The sequence below is a fragment of the Vanellus vanellus genome, assembly GCF_965231255.1.
Source record: "Vanellus vanellus genome assembly, contig: HAP1_SCAFFOLD_90, whole genome shotgun sequence".
Lineage (NCBI taxonomy): Eukaryota > Metazoa > Chordata > Aves > Charadriiformes > Charadriidae > Vanellus > Vanellus vanellus.
In genome coordinates, this window is record NW_028127727.1 from 642785 (window position 1) to 666306 (window position 23522).

General features: G+C 52.6%; 1 pseudogene across 1 annotated transcript; it reads right to left on the minus strand.

The window, feature by feature from the left end:
• Positions 1-4666: 4666 nt before the first annotated feature.
• LOC309685067 (electroneutral sodium bicarbonate exchanger 1-like) lies at positions 4667-23184 on the minus strand (annotated as a pseudogene). Its single transcript has 24 exons — positions 23141-23184; positions 18558-18639; positions 17712-17846; positions 17173-17308; positions 16821-16981; positions 15682-15870; positions 15430-15518; positions 15142-15299; positions 14681-14768; positions 14100-14246; positions 13844-13935; positions 13182-13356; positions 12914-13047; positions 11784-12029; positions 11576-11681; positions 10531-10692; positions 9716-9829; positions 9201-9362; positions 8353-8604; positions 7470-7538; positions 6015-6188; positions 5779-5913; positions 5265-5362; positions 4667-4754 (listed from the first exon to the last, which is right to left on the minus strand). The product of its transcript is annotated as an electroneutral sodium bicarbonate exchanger 1-like (transcript).
• Between the last annotated feature and the right edge of the window lie 338 nt (positions 23185-23522).

A 23522-nucleotide genomic window follows, 5' to 3' on the forward strand; every position in this document is an offset into this window, starting at 1 on the left:
ATGAGCTCCCACCCGAGTTTCACTCGGCGAAAAGCAGCAGCCGGTGCTTGGGTACCCAAAGGCTTCTTTTACATTTTTCCTCTTCTTTGTTTCTTAACTTTTTCAACTCAAACCAAAGGTGTTGGAAAGGGCGGCCCCGTGGGCAGAGAAATCATTCCTCCCTGCGAGATGGGCTGTGGCACCACGGGGCCATCTCACCTGAAAGGAGGAAACCCACAGGTCACTCCTTTGGTCCAAAGAGTGGAAAAAAATAGAAAAGAGAACCACCACCACCACCCCCCACCCCCCACCCTCCCCCACCCCCCCACCCCCAACCACCAAATCAGCCCCTCGCTGAAGGCGTAAGGTGGGAAATAGTGCAACAACTGTATTTTTTGCAACAGCCCCACTTAAAAAATGCTGTAATGATTCATAATGACCCACCCAACTAAAACCGCGAGTAGCGGTGACCTACCCGTCAGCTTTTAGCATCCTGCTAACCAGCTTAAAGGCACCGGTGAGGAGAAGAGTTCAGCCACAACCAGCTCGAAGGAGGAAAAGAGGATCTTGCTTTTAGGGGAACGGCTGTCTTTGCAGAAGGTAAGTGCCCCCAAGGCTCGACCGCCCCTTCAAACCTCGATTTCTCCGGCTCAGTTTTCTCTGTAACTGCTCCCACAGCACCGCGGATCCTGCAGCTTTCCCTAAATCATAATAAAACCTTCCCTAAATCCAGCAGCCGGTTTCTGACGTCTCCAACGCCTCTGAGCATCCCACAGGGATCCCGCACGCCACCGATCCCCCGGGATTTCCAGGCTCTGACCCCTGGCTTGGCTCAGTTGCCCTCTTTTTTCACTCAGTTCCTCAAGTTTTAGGTAAAAGGGCACTGGGGATGCGCCTGCCTGACCCCACAGACCTGTGCCAGAGGGGGGTTTGAAAGAAATGAATAAAAAAAATACTATATGAAAGATAACTAGAATCTCTTTGGATTTTATGTAATGCTAATTAACTGTATTGCAGATGGGCAAAAATATACCCCCAAGAATGTAGGGAGGAAGAAATGCTCAATTTCTGTTGTGCGCCGGCCCCTCCCTCCCCCCACTCCCCTTTCTGAGCTCCCTGAGCACCCCACGGTCTGGCAGAGGGGACACGTGTGACACTGCTGTCCCCTCCCTCCTGCAACACAGAGCTCATCGCAATTACTTGCACAGAGAAACAACCAAAATTATATAAAAAAAACCATTTAAAAACCCAAATTAAAGTAAACAACAAAATTTAACCCCCCAAATTTAATAACCCAAATTAAAAAAAAAAAACAACAAAATTTAAAACCCAAAACATATTTAAGTCATTAAATTTTTCAAACCCCAAACCCACTAATTTCAGCCCTTTCCCCAATCAGCTGGTTCCCCACCCCCAGCCCCAGGCAAATGGGCTTTCCCCCAAAAATCAGTGCTGCCCACTCCCCCATCCCCTCCAGCCCGCCCCCAAAAAAGCTCCACAGCCCCCTCCGCCTCCTCCCCGCCCTCCCAAAGACACGGCAGCGGCGCAGTGAGACAAACGAGAGGTTTTTTCCATTATTTTTCCCATTACGTTCAATGAGCAACAAGAGAAAAAGGGCCGACAGTCCCGGCTCCGGCGGGGGGAACCCCTCAGTCCACAGTGACGCTCCACCGATGGGACCCACGCGACGGTGACAGGGATTTGTGTCATTTGTGTTCCACAGAATGAACCCAAAATAAATTAAAAAAACCCAATGAAACAAAAAACCTAAAACCAAACACAAAACCACACAAAGATTCAAAGTGATAACTAACACAGATTTGCTTGGGGGATCCCCATCCCCCTCCCCCCCCCCCCCCCCCCAGTTTTATTTACAACACGGAGCGTTTTTACATTATCCCCCCCCCCTCCCCCCCCCACTTAAGGATCTTTATTATGCGCATCATTTTAGGAAACTTCTTTCGAGGGGCCCCCGGGGGACGTGAGGAGCTGTTTGAAGGCACCGAAGCGCACAGCAGCCCCCGTCCCGCCTCGCTGGGAAGGGGCTTTGCTGCCAACTAAAGCATTGCGGGTCACTGCAGGGATATCTCTTTTGATTCCTAAAGCGACTCCAGCAGCAGCTTTGAGAGAGATTTTTCCTCCCGACTCCTCCCCGTAAAATTCTCCTCTGCACAGGGAAATATTAAATCCTCCCAAAATATGGAGCCGGCCGTGGGATCACGGGGCATGAAGGGGGGGACAGGCGCAGCACTGTGTCCCACAGTCTGCCCGGGGGGTTACAGCCGCCTTTTAGGCGGCTCAGAGTCACGTTGTTAACCAAGACCTCAGCTTTCATTTAATTAAAAATAAATACATAAATATATAAATAAATAAAAAATCTCACCCTGTAAGCAGCAAAAACCCCCGAGCTTCGAATGCAGAAGAGGGCCGCGCCGGGGAAATCTGCTTTGCTTTTTAAGTAAGGACTTTTGGATGCAGCCGCCAAGGTTTTGTGGCCCCCGGGGAAGGGGGAGATGCAGAGCCGGACTCAGCCCGCTCTGCCCCAAAACTGGCCGCGTTTTCCCTCCAGGGTGATTTTCTTCCTTTCTGTCTCTGCCGGAGTGATGCCCGGCATGTGCTGAAAACCATCCCAGGCTCTGGCCCCGGTCCCGGCCAGGAGGGAGTGAAGCTCAGCCCCGCTCCCTCCTTTTCCAGGGAGGAAAACAAAATGGAAAAAAAAAAAACAAATTGTCCTATATTAGAAGTGTATAATTCCATTTTAAGGGCAGGGCAGCAATAGGGCTGGTACCACAGCCCCCCGCCCCACAGCCACTGTGGGTCACCAGCGTAACGATTAAATTAAAGTTTCTTTTGGGAAGGGGGGAGAGACGGGGACTCTCCTGCGCCGGGACCTTTCCCCTCCGGGGAGGCAGAGCCGGAGCAGCGAGCACGGTCCTGCCCGGAGGGCAGCGTGGAGGGGACGCGCACGGGCATCCCGGAGGAACAGCAGCAAGGAAACCCCGGTGCTGCACCTTTCCCTTCCTCTGAGCCTTTTTCTTTTCCTCTTTTTAAGGGCTCAACCAGTTTCTTCCCCCTCCGACCGTCACCGTGGGGCACTGGCACCAGCTGCTTTGCAAAACCCCATCCCATAAAAGCCGCCTGATTTTGGCCCTGTTTGGGGATGCGCCGCTTCCATCCTTACAGAGCAAACTGATAGATGATTTGTTTTTCTCCCCCCTCCCCATTTAGCAAGAAGCACCAACGTGCCGTTGTCATTTTGGGTCGGTTTGCTGCAGAAAAAGGCTCCCGCAGGGGACGGGATAAGCCGATGGCAGGAGGGTCCCTGCACCCATCCCACCGCTGCTGGTGGAGGGCAGCAAGGGGACCTTTTCTTCGGGGTTGTCCTCTCCTCCCGGGCTCCGCGGCCCCACGCCGCAGCCCAACGACCCCCCCGAGATGGGAAGAGAGCACGAGAACCATCTCTGCTCAACAGCTTCTTCCTGCAAAGGGGCAGGAAAAAGGAAGAGGAAAAGGCACCTTCCCACTTGCCTCCGGGCTCATCCCACCCTGCGAGAGAGACGCGGTTTTGCGAGGAGAGGGGAGGAGAAAAAAACACCACAGAGAGAGAGCCAGGGAGGGAAAAGGAAGGAAAGCGGAGGGACAGCGGAGGGGCCGCCCGGGGACACAGAGCCCCAGGTCTCGCCTGGCCGCTCCCGCCACCACCCGACGGATTGGAGGGGTTTGATCTGAAGCGCTGCCTTATATTAATTTAACAGCCGGGGGAGGAGAAGGCGCCGTTTCTGCCTTTTGCAGCTTCCAGGCTGACGGCAGAGCTGAAACAAGAAAAATAATTATCATCAAACAAACAAACAAACAAACAAAAATTCCCATAAAACCCCAATGTAAAACTGGAGCGCAGGGAGCAAATGCTTTTCCTTCGCCTCGGCCCAACCGCTCGGGTGCTCCGCGCTGCCCCGCCACGGAGGGCATCCCTCTCCTGCCAGGGAGAGACAGAAGGGCGAACTGAAGGCAGGACCCCAAACCAGACCCGAGAACCTGGTCGCGATGAAGAAGAAAGTGGAGAATGCGTCACATACAACAGAAACATTCAGAGTTTATTTTTGGGGAACAAAAGAAAGAGAAACAGAAGAGGAGTGAGATATTAAAAAAATAGCACTGAAGGATGAAGCGGCAGCAGTCCCTCTACCTCTACAAAACGGCAACAACCCACACACGAACACACGGAGGCGGAACACCACCAAACTCTCACTGACTGTGATGTGCACCTCAGTTTGCTGCTCTGGAGAGGGAATGCCTGAAGCACACCAAGGACAGCTGAAACCATCGCCGTGGCTTAAAGAGGAATCCGCCAACTGGAAAACAAAATAAAAGCGGTTTCTGCCCATGTCTGCGTGGGCACATCCCCGAGTCACGTTCTCACGCCTCTCCTTCAAAGTCAAGATTCCTAAACATGAAAACTGGAGTTGGGGGGAAGGAGGAGAGAGAAAAGGAGGGAGAGCGTCATCAGTGGGGCTGTTGCCCCGCTCGTGGGACCGCACCGGCAGAGAGGAGCTGGTTCGTGTGCCGCAGCCCTCGCCGCTTGCTCGGCATTGCCGGCAAAAAAAAAAAAGCCGTAGGCACATGCCACCACTCGCAAAGGAGTACAGCCACGTTCCCACGCGATCCTTTACCTCTTTCCTCCCCAAATTCAGACTGTTTCCGTGCTCATAGTGAGAGCCTTCCACACGGTTGTTTTTGGTATCTCATCCGAGATATTAATCTCCGAAGGGTCAGTCCTGCAATAAATATTTGAGACAGCAATCTGTGACTGTGGGAACTGACGCCACCCAGCGCATCAGCACCAGCAAGAGGAACGGGGGGGAGGAGAACCAAAGCTGAGCATAAGCACAGCGGGTTGGGCGGGATGAGGAGGTTTGGAAGGCGAGCCGGAGAGCCGCAGAGCTACAGCTCTGTGCAAAGGCTCTGCACAGAATCCCAGACTGGTCAGGGCTGGAAGGGCCCTCTGGAGCTCACCCAGTCCCACCCCCGCCAGAGCAGGGGCACCTACAGCAGTGGCACAGGACACCTCCAGGCGGATTTGGAATGGCTCCTGAGTGGGAGACTCCCCCACCTCTCTGGGCAGCCTGTGCCAGCGCTCTGCCGCCCGCCCTGCCCATAAATTTGCTCTTCCCGCCAAGCTGAGTGCATGGCGCTGGGATGCTCAGCAAAGATAAACGTGGAGAAAATTCTGCCAACCCCCTTCAGGCTGATCTTGCCGGGGGTCCTGCTGCTTGGTGGGGCTTTACCTGTCGCTGCTTGGCTTTGGGATATCCGCGCTGCTGGTCTTGCCCAGCTGCAGCCAAACGGAGTTTGCAGCAGCAGCTTCCATCATCTCCTGGGAGTCCTGACATAAAAAGGGACAAATCAAAGTTGTCTGTCTATGATCGAAGTGGAGATAAACTAAACACCCAGCAAAGCCCACGTGCTGCCCTCTCCTTCTGACCTTCTGTTAGCGCAGCCGGGGAAAGACCTTTCACTCCAAACATTTTGGGGGGGGGTTAAAACCACCCTTACGAGCAAATCTTTCCATCATAATTATAATGTTGATTATAAATGGCACCTTTAAAAATTATACCGCTATTCAAGTGTTAAGCACACTGCTAATTTAAAAACAAGGTTATGATGCGGGATCCAGGCTGTCAGGATCTCTTTCTATTGAGTTCGGATCTTCCCCCAACATTTCAAAAGAAGCTGTGACGGAAAGAGGCAATCTCAGAGCCCGAGGGAGACATCCACCCCCGAGCACCCAGCAAGCATCACCTCTTCTTCTTTGGCTTCATTTTTGGCATCGGACAACTTCTTCCTGCTTTCTGGCATAAGGTCATCCAAAAAGCTGAGCTCCCGCTTTGAGAAGCAGAAGTCCATCACTTTCCGGACAAACACGAGAGCCAAAACCTTCACAAAATAAGAAGGAAGAGGGGGTTGAGGTGTGAGATGATGCTACGTCTCACTCCGACGCTGCAAACGTCCCGCTGCCGAGCGGCACCGGCTCTTACCATCATGGGAAAGATGATGGCAGCACGGGACACCTTGATGGCCCAGAGCAGGACGAGGCAGATGAGCTGGATCACGGTGAAGAAATGCACCTTCCGCAAGGGAACGTGCCGCAGGTAGATGAAATCCGGCTGGTGTTTTGCCGGCATCCAAAAGAGCTTCAAGCGATCGAAGAACTGCAAAATAAAAGCGGAAAAGTTACCCCTTGGGGCTGCGGAAAGTTTCCGGCCCTGTTGGCACGTGGAAGGAGTTTTCAGGATCTCGCGTGCAGTGAGAAATCCTGGATCCCATTTTGTTCCTCCCAGGAGCAGCACCCGTTTTCCCTTTGCTCCATCTATAAACCAGTGTGTCCATGAGAGCTGCCCACCAAATTGCAATTATTCCACGTCCTTCTATTATAGAATCACAGAAGGGTTTAGGTTGGAAGGGACCTCGAAGATCATCCAGTCCCACCCCCTGCCTTGGGCAGGGACACCTCCCACCAGCCCAGGTTGCTCCAAGCCCCGTCCAACCTGGCCTTGAACACCTCCAGGGATGGGGCAGCCACAGATTCTCAGGGCAACCTGCGCTGGTGCCTCACCACCCTCACAGGGAAAAATTTCTCCCTGATATCTCATCTCAATCTGCCCTCTGTCAGTGTCAAACCATCCCCCCTCGTCCCATTGCTCCCCTCCCTCATCCAGAGTCTCTCCCCAACTCTCCTGGAGCCCCTTTAGGCACTGGCAGGGGCTCTGAGGACTCCCCGGAGCCTTCTCTTCTCCGGTCTGAACCCCCCACCTCTCCCAGACTGTCCTCCCAGCAGAGGGGCTCCAGCCCTCCCAGCAGCTCCAGGGCCTCCTCTGGCCCCGCTCCACCAGGTCCATGGCTCTCCTGTGCTGTGGCCCCAGAGTTGGAGGCAGCACTGCAGGGGGTCTCCCCAGAGCAGAGCACAGCAGAGGGCACAATCCCCCCTCGCCCTGCCGGCCACACTGCTGATGCAGCCCAGGATGCGGTCGGCCTTCTGGGCTGCGATCGTGCATTGCCGGCTCACGGTGAGCTTCTCATCAGTCCGCACCCCCAGGTCCTTCTCCTCATACCATCTCCCCCTCCCCCTCCCTGTTCTTCTATAAAAGTATATGTTTAATATATTCTATTCTTCTGTTTGTTATTTGGCATTTCTCAGCCCACTCAATCCCCCAGTGAGGATTCCCACCGGCAGTAGAAATCGCCTTCGCTTTGCACTGAATTCCCCCATTTTCACCACACCAAACACTGCCCTGTCCCAAACCGTGACGCAGAGCGCGCTGAACTTGCCTGGTCCTCCCGCCCTACGTACCTCCTGTGCCCCCACCAATCTTTTCCTTATACAAAATACTTTCACTGCCTGCTTTTGGGGAGGTTTTCTCCCACACCACTGCTTTTTTCCTGCTTCTCTGGAGATGACACAGCAGGGAGCTGCACGCTGTAAGAGTCCGTACCTGAATCCCTCTGAGCGACGACACACCCATGTAGAGAAAGACACCGTAAAGCACAGGCATGGGTATAAACTGGGAAATTAAAAAAAAAAGAATGCAATAATTTATTTTTTTAATTGCTTTTTCAGTATTACTGCTCTCTTCTAGAGGCACTGCCTAAAATTGCCTAAAGCTTTCCAGTTTCCACAGGGTTAGAGATGTTTCAGCTCTCAACCCGTAGAGGTTTTGTGCGTGCGAGTGAGTGAGTGTATGCTCTGCTTTAGGCAGAGCATTTAGTTACGTTTCATTAGAATAATCTAATAAATTTTTAGTTACGTTTCATTAGAATACTCCTGTTTTCCTGAAAGGTTGGAGGAAAATAGGTCATTTCACCCATGAAACTGTACGCCACGTTCTGTGACAGCAGAAGAACATTTCTACACATTTTTGTGGCAACACGCAAAAGCGAAGTGCCTCCTTTTAGCCTAGAGCTGCGGTGACTTTGTGGGAGGAGCACACAAGGAAGCCCACGGGGATGATTTTGGTGTGTTTATCTACTGGGAAAGGCTGTTGGGAGGCATTTGGGGGAGCCAATTGCATCCCATAAGGTGCTGCCTGCTTGAAAGACAGCAGTGTACTGGTCTGAATCCGCTTTGTCGTAACCCATAAACACAGGTGGGCCTGAGAGACACCTGGGAATTAAAGCAGTTGTCCTGCTCGCTTGCCTCGAGGACACCAAACTGGTGGAAAGGGTAACTGAGGCTGGTTCCCACCATGGGCCAAGCCTCAAGGTTTGGGATTGCCTCCTCCTCTGCTCCACACCTACTCAGGCCTGGAGGGAGGGGATGGTTTTTGTCAAACCTCCAAAAAGCTCACGCTTGTTGGGCGTTTTGCATTTTCCTCTTACCTTTAACACCGAAGTGAAGAAGACAGAGCAGCCCATGAGCACAAAGATCATCAAGCCGGTGACTCTCTGCTCTCGTATCCCCAGAAACTTGGGTTGTTCTCCTGGAGCTGAGCAGCCAGACTCCACTTTGAGGCTATTGACGTGGGTGATGGACAGGACAGTCGCAGCCACAAACCAGGGCAGCCCCATCACGGAGCACACCCCGAGCATCACGGCCACCATGAAAAGGTCCAGGTGGTACCCGCATCCTTTCTGTGGGCAGCAAAACAAGGAACAGAGCATCCCACAGCACAAGAGCGAGGACAACGTCGCGACTCAGACTCAAACCCTACTTGGGCGCAAGTCACCCTCTTGAAAATTTAAGAGAAGAATTGGCAAAAATAAGGATGGATCCGGTCTTTGCGCAAGCACCTTGCATGAAAATCTGGCAGGAGTTCAGACCAAGTGGATTTGGGAGGTTTGTGCAATAGCTACTTCTCAAACAAACACACAAACAAACAGACTATTTTCATTCATAAAGAAATTTCTACTGCTTGTAAGCAAGATGTGACCCTGAGTTATCCCTGGCAGTGCGTCAAAACAGTTCGTTCCCCCAGCTCCTGCTGGCATTCTGAAACAAAAACACACTTCTATAGTGCTCGAAAATTAATTTGTTCCTCCAAAAGATTGCTCATCTGAACTGCCCTCGTTTGCTCCCTGTGACATCACTAATCCAGCAGAGCATCCTGCCACACAGCCTGACCTTGTCCCAAACCAACGCCTTCACAAAGCACTTGGCATAGGAGCTTCTCCCCACACCTGCAGCCCAGAGTGGGGTGGGGATGGGGTCAGCTCTTGCAGCCCCTTACCTTCAGCTTGTGCTCCTTCCTGTTGACAATGACAGACGTGATCTGCTGGTCCATGAATATCAAGATGGTGCAGAGCAGAGCTGGGATGGGCGCGGCCAACACTGTCCACCAAGGGTTGGGCCCTATGGGGTTGACCAACCACCCGCGGTCGTCTCTGGTAGGCTGCAACAAAGCCAAACCACACATCAGGATCAACTCCCAGCCCAGCCACTTCACTGGCTTTGATTTTCCTCTCCATCGCTGTGCCGCCTCATCTCCTGGCCCTGCCTTCGTGTCACCCTCTCCTACGGGGTTCAGCAGTGCCAGTGTCCTCGTTGCAAGCACCTATAGATACTTCTGTAGGTATCAAGTTTTGGGGCTGGCGTCTTCTTTCCAGAAGGAAACGATGCATTCGGAGGTGGAAGAGGAGATGGTAACACCACCAGCATCCCCAGACTCAGCCCTGTCCTGTCCCAGCATCACCCTGTGGCATCCCCAAGGGCCGAAAGCGGCTCCACACCAAAACACCCCATTACCTTGAACATGTGGGGGACGTGGAGCTTCGGCGATGGGATCCCAACCAGGAAGTCAATGAGGACCATGATGACGATGGTGAGGAAGACACCAAAGTCACTTACTGTGGACCGTACCTGGGGCAAGAAAGCAGAGCTGAAAGGGACAGCACAAACGGGGCCATACCATGAGATGGAAAAGTTAAAGACATCAACAGCATTAAGGCTGGTTAACAAATTCCCACCACTCTGAGAAGATGCAGCCAAATCCCTCGTTTGGATAGTGTTGCTGTGTTTGTACCTGCAAGATCTGGTGTCAGGCAATAAAAAAAGTTTAATTAGGTGGAAAAGGGTGGTTTAAATTCAAACTTAAAAAAAAGCCAATAAATATTAAAAAATAACGAAACAGACGTCTGCCACTACAGCTGCACTCACAGCTACAATGGGAATAAGGCACTGAGGCATCATTTGCTCCTCAAAAGGAAGAAACAGTGTCTTTTGTGTCTTTTTCTATGGCAGTTCCTCATTTGAATCAACTTTCCCCTTGGGCACACAAGGTGAAAAAAACCACAAATGAAAATACAACAAACAACCAACTTTGGAAGACCTGATTTCCCACTGCCTGGGCAAAAAAACGCTCCAGGACGGGTTGCGAGGCAGGTGGGAAACGCTACGATCGTTTTGCACTCCTGGAAATGAGTGAGGGACATCCAAGTTTGGCCTTCAAGGTCAACACTTCCCAGTTTGACCAAGCAGTGGCAAACACTGCTTAGTGCTCCGGGAAAGCCATTTTGGGAAATGAGTGGGGAGACTGCTGCTGGCCACCGTCTTCTACCTACTCTGGTTGGGAAGTAGCGGCTGGTTTTAAACTTCTTCAATAAGCCCGACAGGACAAAGGTGGAGAAGAAGAGGATGCAGCACCAGAAGAGGACATCGGGCGTGTAGGGGCCATCGTGTCCACAGGCAGGTCCACGAAACTCTCCATGCAAATACCGACATTCCTGGGGAAACAGAGCATCAGAACACAAAGGTAGTGCACATGCGGCAAGGAAACCTCGGATAACTAGGGGGTTTGGAGGATCTTGCTCCAAGATCTGTGACCTCGGGACTGCTGCAGCTAGCGGAGATTTATATTTAACGATCAACAGCAGCTGAATAAGTGACACATGGAACTACACAGACAGCGGAGAGAGGAGATGTGATGGGACACTGTACCACAGACCTATGGCACATCCTCTGCTTGAACAGCAGGTAACCGTGGCTGAAGAAGACACCAGAGGGGAAGGAAACACTGGGAACTCTTGGGGAGAGTGAAAGAGGGAACGGGGAAGGAGGGCTAAGACAACAGTGACAGGAAAGGAGAAGAGACAAATTGTCCCTTCCCAGGGTCGGGCTCACAGGACACGGCCAAGGGGGGTGAAGATGTCCATAAGAGCATCCCACCCTGTGCCTGAGCTCTGCTTCCAGCAACAATGGCCCAAGGGGCTGCTCAGACATGCAAGTTTATGCACGTACCTTCAGACAGCGCTGAGTAAGAAAGCAAGGCCTGGAGTTACTAGGAACCAATTAAGGAAGCTAATTATGGCCTTCAAGCATGAACTTAAGTCCTCCAACTTCTCCAATAACCAAAGCACCCACTGAACCTTGCTCCCAGACAGAACCGCTGTCCTGAGGATAACAGTTATTGCCCACCATGTCGGGGATGAGGTGGACTCCTCTTCCCAGGCCCAAGGAGGTTAAACACACTGAAGTAATGACTTTTCAGAGCAGCACTGGCACAAGTTGAAGCCCACCATCACCTGAAGGGCTCTGAGCTTTGCACCAGGCCAGTGCCCCTGGACCCCGCGGCCGCAGCACGAGGAAGCAGTGACTCGGGGCACTTACAGTCACCGTGAGGTTCTCCCAGGTGATGCCAGACACATTGATCTTGTTGCTCTCCCAGAACTGCAGGGTTTCGTTGCTGGGATGGGTCGGTGCCTCACACTTACAGCTGGGAGGAGAGAAGCCAAGACAGGGGTGAGGGGAAGGCGATGGAGGTGCAGCCCTGAGCTCCTGCCAAGGGGCAGTGGCACTTTAGGAGGAAGAAACCCACTAGGAGATGGTGAGGAAGTCCAGCTTGCTGTGCGTGTGCACAGGGTAGGTCTCTCGCAGGTGACTCAGCTTCTCCAGAGCCTCATAGATGAAGATGATGCAGATGAGGGAGGCGAAGGCTTCTTCGGTGAAGCGGGTGATGTAGCACACCAAAGAGCTAGCATCAGTGGCCACCAGCACTATGCAGAAGAAGGCGGTCCACAGACCAATGCATGCCCGGAGAGAGAGATAAGAGAGCGCGTAGTCCCTGGGAAAGCAAAAGAAAACGCAGGGTGGAGAGGGCAGCAAGAGGCTCCGAGCCGTGCCTTCCTTCGGGGAAAGTCGGCAGCAATTCAGGAGCCTGTCAAGGCTGCGGATGGTAAATGCAGTTTCCGGTCCTACGACAGACAGCCTCGGGGCTGCGGCACAGGGTGTGGGCCCGCAGGAGGAGAGGCTAATTAATCCTTATTTAACAATGACCTTGTGTTAATGCCTCGGAGGCTAATTGAGGTCAGGTCCCTGTTGTGGAAGGTGGTGTTCTCCCACATCACCCCGATGCCCTAACAGCGAAACCGGCTGGGTTTGCACCCAGTTACCTGCTGCCAGCAAGTTGGGGCTTCATAATAAATTTAATTGCAATAAGGGGGTTAATCTCCCATCACAGTTGCCACAACAAAAAGACTGTCATGGAAAATATCCATTTCGCCTGAAAAGCTCCTGCTTTCTCAAAAATCATCAAAACATTTGACCAGAAAACTCTTTGGATATGTGGGTAAAATATATTTCCACTTCCAGCAAAAATCATACAAAAAAGTGCCCGAGTTTGTACTGAGAGGAAAGCAAATCTTCCCTCATTCCCAAACCAGAGTCATTTGTCTCATCTTCCCTGTGCAGCCCAGCTCGGGCATCCACATCCTTGTGGTTTCTCCTCCTCCTGCTCTTTCACTTTAACCCTAAAAAACCCGAACCACCCATCCATCCTTCAGAGACCGAGGGCTCCTGCACCGTCACATACTAAAGCAGCAGCGCGTGATGTCTGTGACACAGAAGACAACTTAAATCTACCAACTACCACTAAGAAAAACATCTTTTCTCCATCCCTGCCTTCTTCCAAAGGCGCTCGCAGCACCTGGCCGCAGCAGCCAGCCTTACTTGCAGAATTTGTAGAGGATCTTCTCGAACACGAGGACGGGGCCGGTGCTGCCGAGGATGGTGAGAGGTTGGCCAGCAAAGAGGGAATACACCACGCCGGTCATGGATGCGCCCAGCAGCGACTCCATGGCACTCTGTCCGGGGAAGAGAGGCAGCAGTGAGTAATTAAATCATTAGGGGGAAAAAAACAAGTGCAAATTCACTGCAGCAAGGACTTTTGCATGAGTTTTGTCCTCCCCTGTGCCACCCAACAGAGAGAGGTGCTCACTATGTGGCCGTTGGTCGCCTCCCCCAGCAGTCCCCCGAAGGTGATGATGGGGGACATGCAGGCACAGTAGAGGAAGAGGAAGGACGCCAGACACTGCAGGCTCAGACCATCCCGAAAGTCACTCCAGAACCAGGGGGCTTTTCGCTTCACATCCCGGATCAAACCGCCAAAGAGCCTGGAGGAAGGAAAAAAAAAAACACAACATTTTCGTGGAAGACAGCGTTAAATTTTCTTGGCTGAGGAAGGACAATCACAAGCACAGAGTAACTTCCGTTGCTAAAAAGAAGTCTCCTTCTCCCATTTTAGCCCCAGTAGAAACTGAGGCATACAAAAAACCCCTCCAACAAAAAGAAAAGGAGACCAAACCTGAGAGCTCATCCCCTCTTATTGCAACAGTCCCTCACTTTGAGAAGCAGCAGAGCTCTACCTGGAGGTACTTAAACATCTGCTTCCACCCCAAAGCAAGAAAACCTCTGTGCAACCACACTGCAGCTGAGCCCAGCTGCCCAAATCTCCCACCCACCCAGCCCAGGGGACCAAGCTGGGAACCTGGAGCCCCTTCACTGACCCAGTTAACCCCAAAACTCTGCTAGAAGGGAGGTGCGCACTCAGATTTTAGGGGCAAACAGAAAAACACCCCACCAAACTATTTCAGTTCACACCTTCCTGTCCGCTCCAGTTCAGGACCGCTGTGTTTCTCCGGCTTGCTGTGAGAAGCGCTGTCATCAAGAGCTTCTGGCACCTTCCTTTTTTCCTGTTAAAATGGAAATAAGATAAAGATATGTCTTTGCAGCCACTGGCTTGTTTTGCTTTTTGGGCTGGGTACGTGACCTGTGAATTTGGGCCCCTGAGCAGCACCCCCAGCCGTGCTGCCCTCCTGCCCATCCCCATTGTGCCTCCTTCTGCCGCAGCACCCACCTGCGAAGGGACGTTTTTCGGGGGCTCAATTCGGATGGAGGGATCCCACTCTCCTGGTGGCAAAACCATGACCTGATCCAGAAACTCATCGATGCCAGCCACCAGGTCAGCCCGGTTCTTGGCTTTATAGGCAACGTCGTGGAAAACCTGCCGTAGGAGAGAGCCTGGTGAGAGGATGACCCATCTCGGATGTCCTAACCAGTGCAATAAGCTCTTGGCTAAATGCAAGGTCATTTCCCCCAAATCGCCTGTTGGAAGTGGCAGGAAATATTCCCCCAAAGGAAAAATCTGTGCATCACAGTATTTGTAACCATCTCCACCAGGCTCCCGTCCCCCATGGCACACCACAGCCTTCTGCTTCAAGAGAAGTTTCACTGGCCCTGGCAATGCCACCACTGGGGACAGCATGCTGGGGACCCTGGGGAGAAGGATGAGGCGCGGGCTGCAGCCCAGGTGGGATTTTAGCCTCCTGCAGGCAGCTAAGAGAGACAACAAACCCTCTTCCTCACTACTACAGAGACAGGAAGAGGTGAAGAAAGCCCCAAAAAAATGACCCGGAGATATCTCTTATCTCGTCACACCTCATCCGTCATGATAGTAGCCATGGACCTGCCGATCTCGTGGTACTGATGGGCTTTTCCTCCTGGTCCAAGCAAAACAAACAGGAACCTAGGCAAGAAAACCAAAATGAGAGAGAAGAACATGGCCTCACTCAAAGGGCGCCCAAGGAAATACCTGGGAGCTCCCACCCCAGAGCGTGGCTCCAGGGGGGACGTGTAGGCTCACCGACTCTGGTGATGAATTTGAAACGCATCAAAACCAAACGCAAATTTGAGTTTTGGGCAAACTTTCATTAAAATTGGCCAATGGGTTTAAAAGCTCCAGCAGGGAAGGGAGAAATGAAAGCACGGAGATGTTGGTGGGAGAAACCTGCTTGCTCCCACTGGCCGTGTTCCCCTGGGACGCCCAACTGATGCATGAATTTGGTGTTTTGTTGTGGTGGGTTTTTTTTAAATAAAAACTTTGCGCTTCTCATTCAGACCTCGTTGGGATGGGAACTTCCGTCATGCCCGAGAGGAGGACAGCTGGGGTCAGGCGGACAAATGCCACGATGGGCTGGCGAAGGAAATCCAGCTCTCCTACGAGCACGTTGCACGCTTCAGCCCCGGTGGGAATTTTCTTCATGAAGCGCAGCTCCGCCTGGGCACGACAAGGGATTTTCAGCCATTACCCCAAAAGCAAAGCCCACAGCACTCTGCAGAACACTCTGCAGCCAAGTTTGCAAGAGCAAATCTGGCCTAAAAGCGTAAGAAAGCTACGAGTGTCTCACCTTGCTTAGATCCACTGCATTGGTGTCACGGTTCACCCCATTTTTAGCTTCTGCAGTGGTGGGAGATGGATGAGGAGTGAGTGAGTGGGCTGGGAGGAGAAAGACACTCAGAAAGACAGGCAAGGAGCAATCGGGACACTTCTCCTTTGCCAGGAGAAGTCTAATGGGGCCAAAGCCCTGCAGAAACCTTCACCTGGTGCCAAAGCCTGGCAGAAACCCTCACCAGGTACCAAACCTTGCAGGAACCCTCACCTGGCTTGTCGAGGGGATGCACATCTAACTGCTTCTTGCTCGTGTCAGCAAATGAGCAGACGATGGAGAGAAGGTTGTTTCTTTTCTTCTCGTTCTGATGGTGATGCTTCTTCAAAAGCACTTCTCGAACTTTTGCCCGCATGCGCTCATCAAACTCCGTGGACTGCTCTCGCTGGCCCAGGATCATATCTGGAGATGGCAACGGGAAACGAAGCCGTCAGAGCAGAAAGTCCCCAAGCCCCGACCCCTCAAGCCCCCGGCGAAGGCTGCACCACGCAGGATAACCTAACGAGGGCTCAGCCTTGCTTAGCAAGACGTTTTAACGCAGTTCAGCCTTTGCAGCAAAAGGAAGAATTCTCTTTTGCTAAAAGCCATCATCAAAGTGCTTATTCATCACTCCGCTCAGATAATTATTCCCCATCCTAGATAATGCCATTTTTTTTCCTGATCTGGCGTTTCTAGACAGACTCTCTAGACTCGACACATTTCAACAAATTATAAGCAATCTCTAGCGCAGACTTTCCCAGAGTTTCTTTTGCCCATCCACTGCAATTTGCCAAGCCCAGGGAGAAACGTGCTAAGAACGGCTCCGACTTCTCCAGCTCTTGCAAGGGCTGAATGGAGACCTGCCAATCAAAGATAATTTCTCCAAAGCCGCTTTTTCAATTAACTTCAATTATCTTCCCCACAGAAATATGCTGCTTGGTCACCTGCCAGATAAACTCTGCCTTTAAAGCTCTTAAATCCTGGATGTTAAGGCAATAGGAAAAAAAAAACAACAAAGAACGGGAGGAAACAGCTTGTAGTAAGTAGCTTATTTAAGGAGGTTCAGCTCTTAGGCAGACTCCGTGTTCCTGAGAGCAGCCTGCCAAGCCCTGACACTCCTTTCTGGCCAGAGAATATTCTCTAATCGCCTCTCTGACCCCACAAATTGCTTTCAAAAGGCTCCCATACTGGGAGAAAAAGCTGATGTGACTGTTGTACACCCAGTCTACATCCAAAAAGCAACCCACGATTTAAAAACGCAGCACGACTTCTGGAAAAGGACGTGCCATTGGGGCAGGGCTTGATACGGGAGTGAAGGGCACTGCGGCAAATTGAGCTCAGCCGTTCCCGGCGGGACGCAGCGTGCTCAGTACCTGCGATCTCTTCGATGCTGTTGGCACAAACATCCAGCAGCACCGTCCCGTTGCTGATGCAGCTCCGCAGCTCAAAGAGGCTGTGCAAGGACAGCGTGGCCACGTAGGGCTTGCTCCAGCGCTCGCCACCATCTTCCACGTCCTCCTCAAACTTCAGCCACCTGCGGACATTGGGCACGATCAGCCCCGTTGCAAGAAAACGGCCTCAGCTCTGCAACCCCTTTGGTGCAGCTACGGGGTGGCAAGAGGAGAAGGCTCCACGCATCGGCACCTGCAGCTGCAAAAGCTTCACATCCCGGAGAGCGGAAGGCAGAGCCCACAGCTGCCACCGCAGCCGGCGGCAGGGATTTACCTTGCCGTTTCCTTCCACTCGGCATCTTCACCCTCCTTCAGGAAGATCTCATCCAGCTCGGTGAACAAGTGGTGGGGAACATGCTGCTCGTCCTCCTCCGTGCTGAGGATGAACTGCACCCGCTGGGATGGGGTGTCTGGGGGCAGAAGATAAATCCCGTTACCACACCTGCATTCGACCCGTCACGCTCACACGCAAAGTGGCCATCGATCAGCACCAGTTCAGCCCTAAATATTGGGCTGGCCCCTCTCCCCCAGGTCTGGCCAGGCTTGCACAGAGCCACGGAGAAGGAGAACCATCTATTGCACCTCTGCATAAGGACGGGCCACTTTCCTTCCCCACGTTTCCATTTTTAAAGGCAGGATCCCTCTAAGGAAGACCAGCCTCAATCCATTGTGTCTTCACCTGCCTCCCAAATAACGCCACTTTCCCTCAAAAGAACAGCAAACCACACAAATCAGCCACACGGACCTGCTTGCAGAGGACCCCGGCACCCATGCAGCCCCAAGGAGGCTCGTGAACGCTGCGGCGGGACTTACAGTGGTAGCCCTGCTCCATCGGGGTACAGTCCTTCTCCCGTTCCTTCTTCCGATGCTTCTGGCGGTGGGGTCGGTGGTGCCGGTGGCTTTGCCTCACCAGCGGCATCCGCACGCCCACGGACAGGGTGCGGTGGCCTGCAAAAAAAGCAGTGTCCGCATCACTCCCAATATTGCGGAGATGGTTGACACTGATGCCATGACTAAACCAGCACAGCCATCCCAGGAGGAAACACCAACTTCTCTTCATTTTAGTTTCACTGCATCCCTGAATGTCAGAGACCCCTCCCTTTTTCCAAGCCTGTTTTACTCTAACTTTGCAACAACAGAGCAACAACAAGCGATGGCTCCGGGTCACCTAAAAGTGCCCTGAAAGTATCAACCCTTGTCTAAAATTCCAGCTTCGGCTGGACAACACTCAGACCTGCTCATTAAGCAGCGACAGAAGGTAATTATTTTTAAAATCTTTGTATGGCACAAGGCAACAAGAGGAGATCCAATCAGTCCTGTGATAATGAAGTCTGGAACAAAAAAAAAAGAAAATCACAGCCCTGTGTCTGCAGCCATCAAATTATTCTCCTGACCTCTCCAAGCCAAGAGCAGCCTCTGAGAAAACAAGCTGGGAACTACCCAGCTCTGTGGCCAACGCTCACACCGCAGATGCCATGAGGGCTTTTTCCCCTCTGTCTAAAAGCCACAACATTAAAAAAATGTGAAAAAAACTGTGCTTGTTTATTTAGAAGCACGCCACGTTTTGCTGCAGGTGATGCGTATGCTGAGCACAGGACGCGGCAGGGACTTTGCACGACGGGAAAACGCGTGGGGCTGGTGGCACCTCTCCCGACTCACCTTCCAGCTCCTCCTTCTCATAGTGAATATTGGCAACGGTGCTCGTTCTTCCCTGGTCAATCACCGCCTCCTCGTCATGTCTCTGTTTAGTGAGGAGAAGATACAAGTTGGGACCAGGTGAGGAGAGCTCCCTTACATCCTCCCAGCCATCACCCATCCCTGCGGCCATGCGAGCCCACGAGCATCACACCTCTGCGTGTCTCCTCCTCCAGGCACAGCCCTAAAAACACGGACTTGGAGGAGGTTTTTATTCCCATACCCAAATAAAACCACCTGTAATGTCACCTGTATTGTATACACCGTGAGTCTGGAAGGATTTACTAAAAGGGGAGACAGTTGAGTGTTTCAAACCAAAACCAAACCTCCTGCTTCGTTCTTGTGGTTCCTTTCAAAAAGCTAAAATAGGGATTTCCAAACTGGGGGTGGGGTGGGGTGGGAGAACCCAACCCCACACTTTTGAGCACAGCCAGTTTCATTCTCTAAATGTGATACCTGCAGGACTCACTAGATGGCACTTGGCCACAGGACATGACCACCACCAACCTCCAAAGGCCCTCAAGAACCTGCAAGGGTGAAGCTTCGACTTCAGCCCAACCAGGCTCGGGCTTCTCTTGCTGCAAGCCCGCTTTCCACACAAAACTGCATTTTTCTCCTCAAAAGAAAAGCCAAGGGCTGACAGCTAATGCCCTCCTTGGCTGAAATACCACTGCCAGTGCTGCACAAAGAGCATCTGTGCCTTAAAAGCTGAAGGAGAACTACAGGAGTTCTCTTCTCCCCTTGCCCCTGGGCTGGGGAAGGGCATCACCGGGATCACCACGCTCAAAGAAATAAAAACCCAACCACGCCTCACACTCGAGTCGCAACTGCAGCTTTGAAAGGGCCTCCAAGAAACCCTTCTCTTTAGAGAAGATCAAAATACCGGAAATCTGCTTTTTATCCCCTGAATCCCTGCTTCGACCGAATGGCATCACCTGCCGCTGTGGAGCAGCGACGCTCGGGAAGCTCACACCTCCCGCTCACCAGCCAATTTAACGAGCAAAAGGAACAAACGTTCCCATCTGGGAATGAGCTTTTTCTGGCGCCCGAGTACTAATTTCAAAGCTGACTTGTTGCGACCTCCCCGCCAGCTCCTGGCACTCGCCCGCGTCACCCGGCAGCCGGATTATGACGCGCCTGTGGCTTTCCCGTCCTCTCTCCCACGCCGACCTCCGCCACCCTCTGTCCCTTCTTAGCAATGTGTCTGCTCCCCTCCAGATTTACCAGAAAAAAAAAACCAAAAACCCAAACCCCATCCTCAGAAAAGGCACGGGACAAAAGGGGCTTAATCAAATCGCTTTAAATGGCAATTTTAGTAAAATCGTTACTTAAATAAAACCCCAATTTGAATTAAATCGCTATTTAAATTAAATCGCAACTTAGATACAATCACAATTGAAATAAAATTGCAATTTAAATACAACGGCGAGCTTGAGTGTGTTACAGGGGTGTCAGAGTGGGAATAAACGGAGCGATTTGGGCATCACAGCTCCCCAAATCCCCCCCGAGTGACGTGGGGAAAGTCTGCTTCTTTCTCAAAAACCATTTTGGCTCCGTGCTCCCACCCACGATGCTAAACCTGCCCCCGGCAGGGCACAAAGCATCGTCCCCCCGCATCCTTCCCTGCTCTGGCGACATGCCACTGGGATTTTGGGAAGTCTCCCCCCCTTTTTGGGGGATGCACAAGCCCCTCGGCACAGCCCTCCCACCTGTAACTCTTCCAGAAGTGTCATTTTGGGACCCTCGTCCTGCTTCATCCTCAAGTCGGTCACCGGTTTTGGGGGATAACTGAGCCTCCAGATCAATCAGAGGACCAAACCCTCCGACTGCAGCCCAGTGACTCCCAGTCTGCACCATCTCCAGCACATAAACAGCGACCGTTGCTGGGATCAGAATGTTCAGGGTGACCCCGGCAGTTATTTAAAGCTATACACCCCAATACTGATCCCGCTTGGAAAACTTAGCGGATGGGGAGAAACCTGCTCTGTTTTGAGGAAAAACTCTCCAGAATAGAGAAAAGGGGTGGAAACGCTGCATCTCGGCAGGGCAAAAGGTGTTACACAGTGTTTGGGTGTATTTGAAAGCCCAAACTGCCAAAAGACCACGTGAGGCACAAACCATTGGGGAAATGCCCGTTATGGGGCAGCCCTGATTTTCATCAACATTTCCTGCATCAAATCAGGGTGTTTCAGGGAGGTCTCCCTTCGGCACAGCCTCCATCCCTTCGCGGCTTCCATAAAGCCTCGTTAGCCAGACCAAGTCCTACGCCGTACGGAAATGTCCAGAGAAGCCCCATGTTTTACTCTCCTCGCTTCCGCCAGCTATCTCCAGCCCTACTTTATGTTCCGAGCGGAGCTAATCCCTCATTTCCAGCCTACAGATTCATTTGCTGTCATGAACTTCCTCCCCGGCGCTGCTCAGCACAAAGGTTAACGGCCCCGGCTCGCCCTGAAAGGTGACACGGGGTGTAAAATAACACAGCGAAGGAGGGTGACACCGAGGTCTAATCCGTTAAAATCCCATCGGGATCCAAGCTCAGATCTCTGCTGCTTTTTTATTATTTAGTATTAAAGCTTCAGGCGCAAAGACAGGAGAAAGAAGCCAAGCGGGTCCGTGGCAAGACGCTCCGAGCATCCCATCGCCCTTCCCCAGTTGTTGCAGCAGAAATCGCGGCAAACCTCGCACAGAGATGCCACCGAAGGAACCGGTGCCACTCAAAACCCTCTTTTTCCTGATTAAGCCACTCAAATGGACTCAGAAAGGTTATTTCATTGAGGAAATCGCTGGAGGATTTAAGGATTTAATAAGTCTATGGGATCTGTGGACGCGTGGGCTTGGGATGGGATGGAGCAGGATGGAGAGATGCCTCCAGAAAGCAAATTATCCCATCCCAGGATGGGTACCAGCACTCACAGATGCTTCGCCTTCCCTCTTTGTCCTTTGCCGCCACTACCAGGCACCTGGAAAACATCAAAGCATCGAAACTGGGCTGGGAAAGGGGATGGCGAGCTCACTTTTGACTTTCGGAGCAGAGGGTGTTGTTCCATCTCAAGAAAACTTCTCCAAATTATTATTTTGCTGCAGAGTTTTTTTTGTCCCAGCAGGAGAGAGAGGGACTTTTGACTGTCCTGCCTCAGTTTACCTGTCTCAGTGCAACTCCTCCGGTTAGAAAGAAAAATCTTTCCCTGGGGAAGCTTTGGTGTAATTGAGGATGAGGAAAAGCACAAAGCAGAGGTTCAGGTCCGGCTTTGAGTCCTCCCGGTGCCGGGGGAGGCCAAAAGCATAGCACGAGCAGGCAAACTTCCCACCTCAGCCCCCTCATCCCGTCACACGCAAGCTGGACTGGCCACTAGCAGCAGGAGGGAGGATTGATGGAATTAATCTCGCGCAAAGTGTAATTAATAACACTGATCCCAGTGTTATAAGGGGATGAGGGGCCAAACTGGGGGAGCTGCTTTGGTGGCGGAGCACGAGACTCCCCTCCTCGCCCCTCTCCATCTCCATCCTACCCAGACGAAGCCACCGGTCCTGTGGCTCCCTCCTTTGCTATCGTGGGGGTCAGCACCGTCCCCTGCAGGGACCCCTCCGGCTCCTGAGCCAGGATTTGGGCTGTGACGGGGACTGGACCCGGGAGAGGACACATCTCCAGAGCCCCAAAGTGGGGCTGTGAGGGGGGGGACACACGCAGGTCACAGCTGAGCATCACCAGGACGTGACCGTCTTCCCTTGCTGGCAGAGACGCAAATTCCTCTCAGTCTTTCCCGTGAGCTGTAATTTCAGGGCAGATTAATTAATTCCCCACCTCTCGTTTGCCCCCAAGAGCAGCTCCTGCAGCCGGGTCCCATGGGTGCAGCGGGGAGGCGGACAGGCCCTTCCCCGGGCCAAGGAGATGCAGAAAGAGGGGGGGACCACCCAGCCACCTCCTGCCTGCACCCCAACACCGGGCGCATCCTTGCAAGCGCCCGGTGGGACAATAGCTGAGGTGACCGGGTGGCATGGGGCTCTGTGGGGACAGTGGCCTTTGTCCCCCTGCTCTGAAGGGCCGCAGCATCACCAGGGGGTCACATCGAGATGTGGAGGAGGGGGGGTCTGGTGGGGAGACCCCCAACAGGCATTGCCCAGGTGCCTTCCTCCCCTCCTCACATCCCTCCCGCACCCAACTTGGGTACCCCTCGCCTCCCCCTTTGAGCCCCCACCCCTCTGCCTTGCAGATGCCTTGCTGATGCCTTACACCCCCTTTCAGTGGCCTGCTGTCCCCTCTCCTTGCACACCCCCAGCACCCTATTTTAGACACCTACCACCCATCTTACCCCCTCCAACCTTGCAGATGCCCTTCACTCCCCTTTCCACGGCCCTCACAGCCTACCCCTTTGCAGATGCTTTGCCTCCCCCATTCACCCCCACCCCCTGCTCCCAACGTGTTTCCCCCCAGCCATGAGAAATGCCGCAGTGAGCAGCCATGGAGCATTCTCCAGCCACACCATCGGCATGGCCCGCCCGGGGGTACCAGGCATCGCCCTCCCTGCCCTGGTGCCGCTGCCCCCCACCTGACAGCTGAGGATCCCATCGGCCCGTTGCTGCCGGCGGGCATGACGGGGCTGGGGGGAGATAATTGCTTGATTACGATACTCTTAAGACATCCAAACAAAACACGAACAAAAATCACTACGATCACAAAAATGAGTAGGTTTCACAATAGGCTTTGCAGCTGTCAGCTCAGGGCAAACTCAAAGCCATGCAAGATTTTGTTCAACCATCTGACTTCTATTGCCTCTCGTAGATTTCTGCCATCCAAGTAGAAAACAAATTAATTTTTCTTATTTTCTCTTTTGACTGATTCCCTGTCCAATCAATACACCAAGGAGGAGATCGCATGTAATGCCATTCTCCATGTTCTGCCGTCTTCCAAACTGAAGGGAACTGCATTCG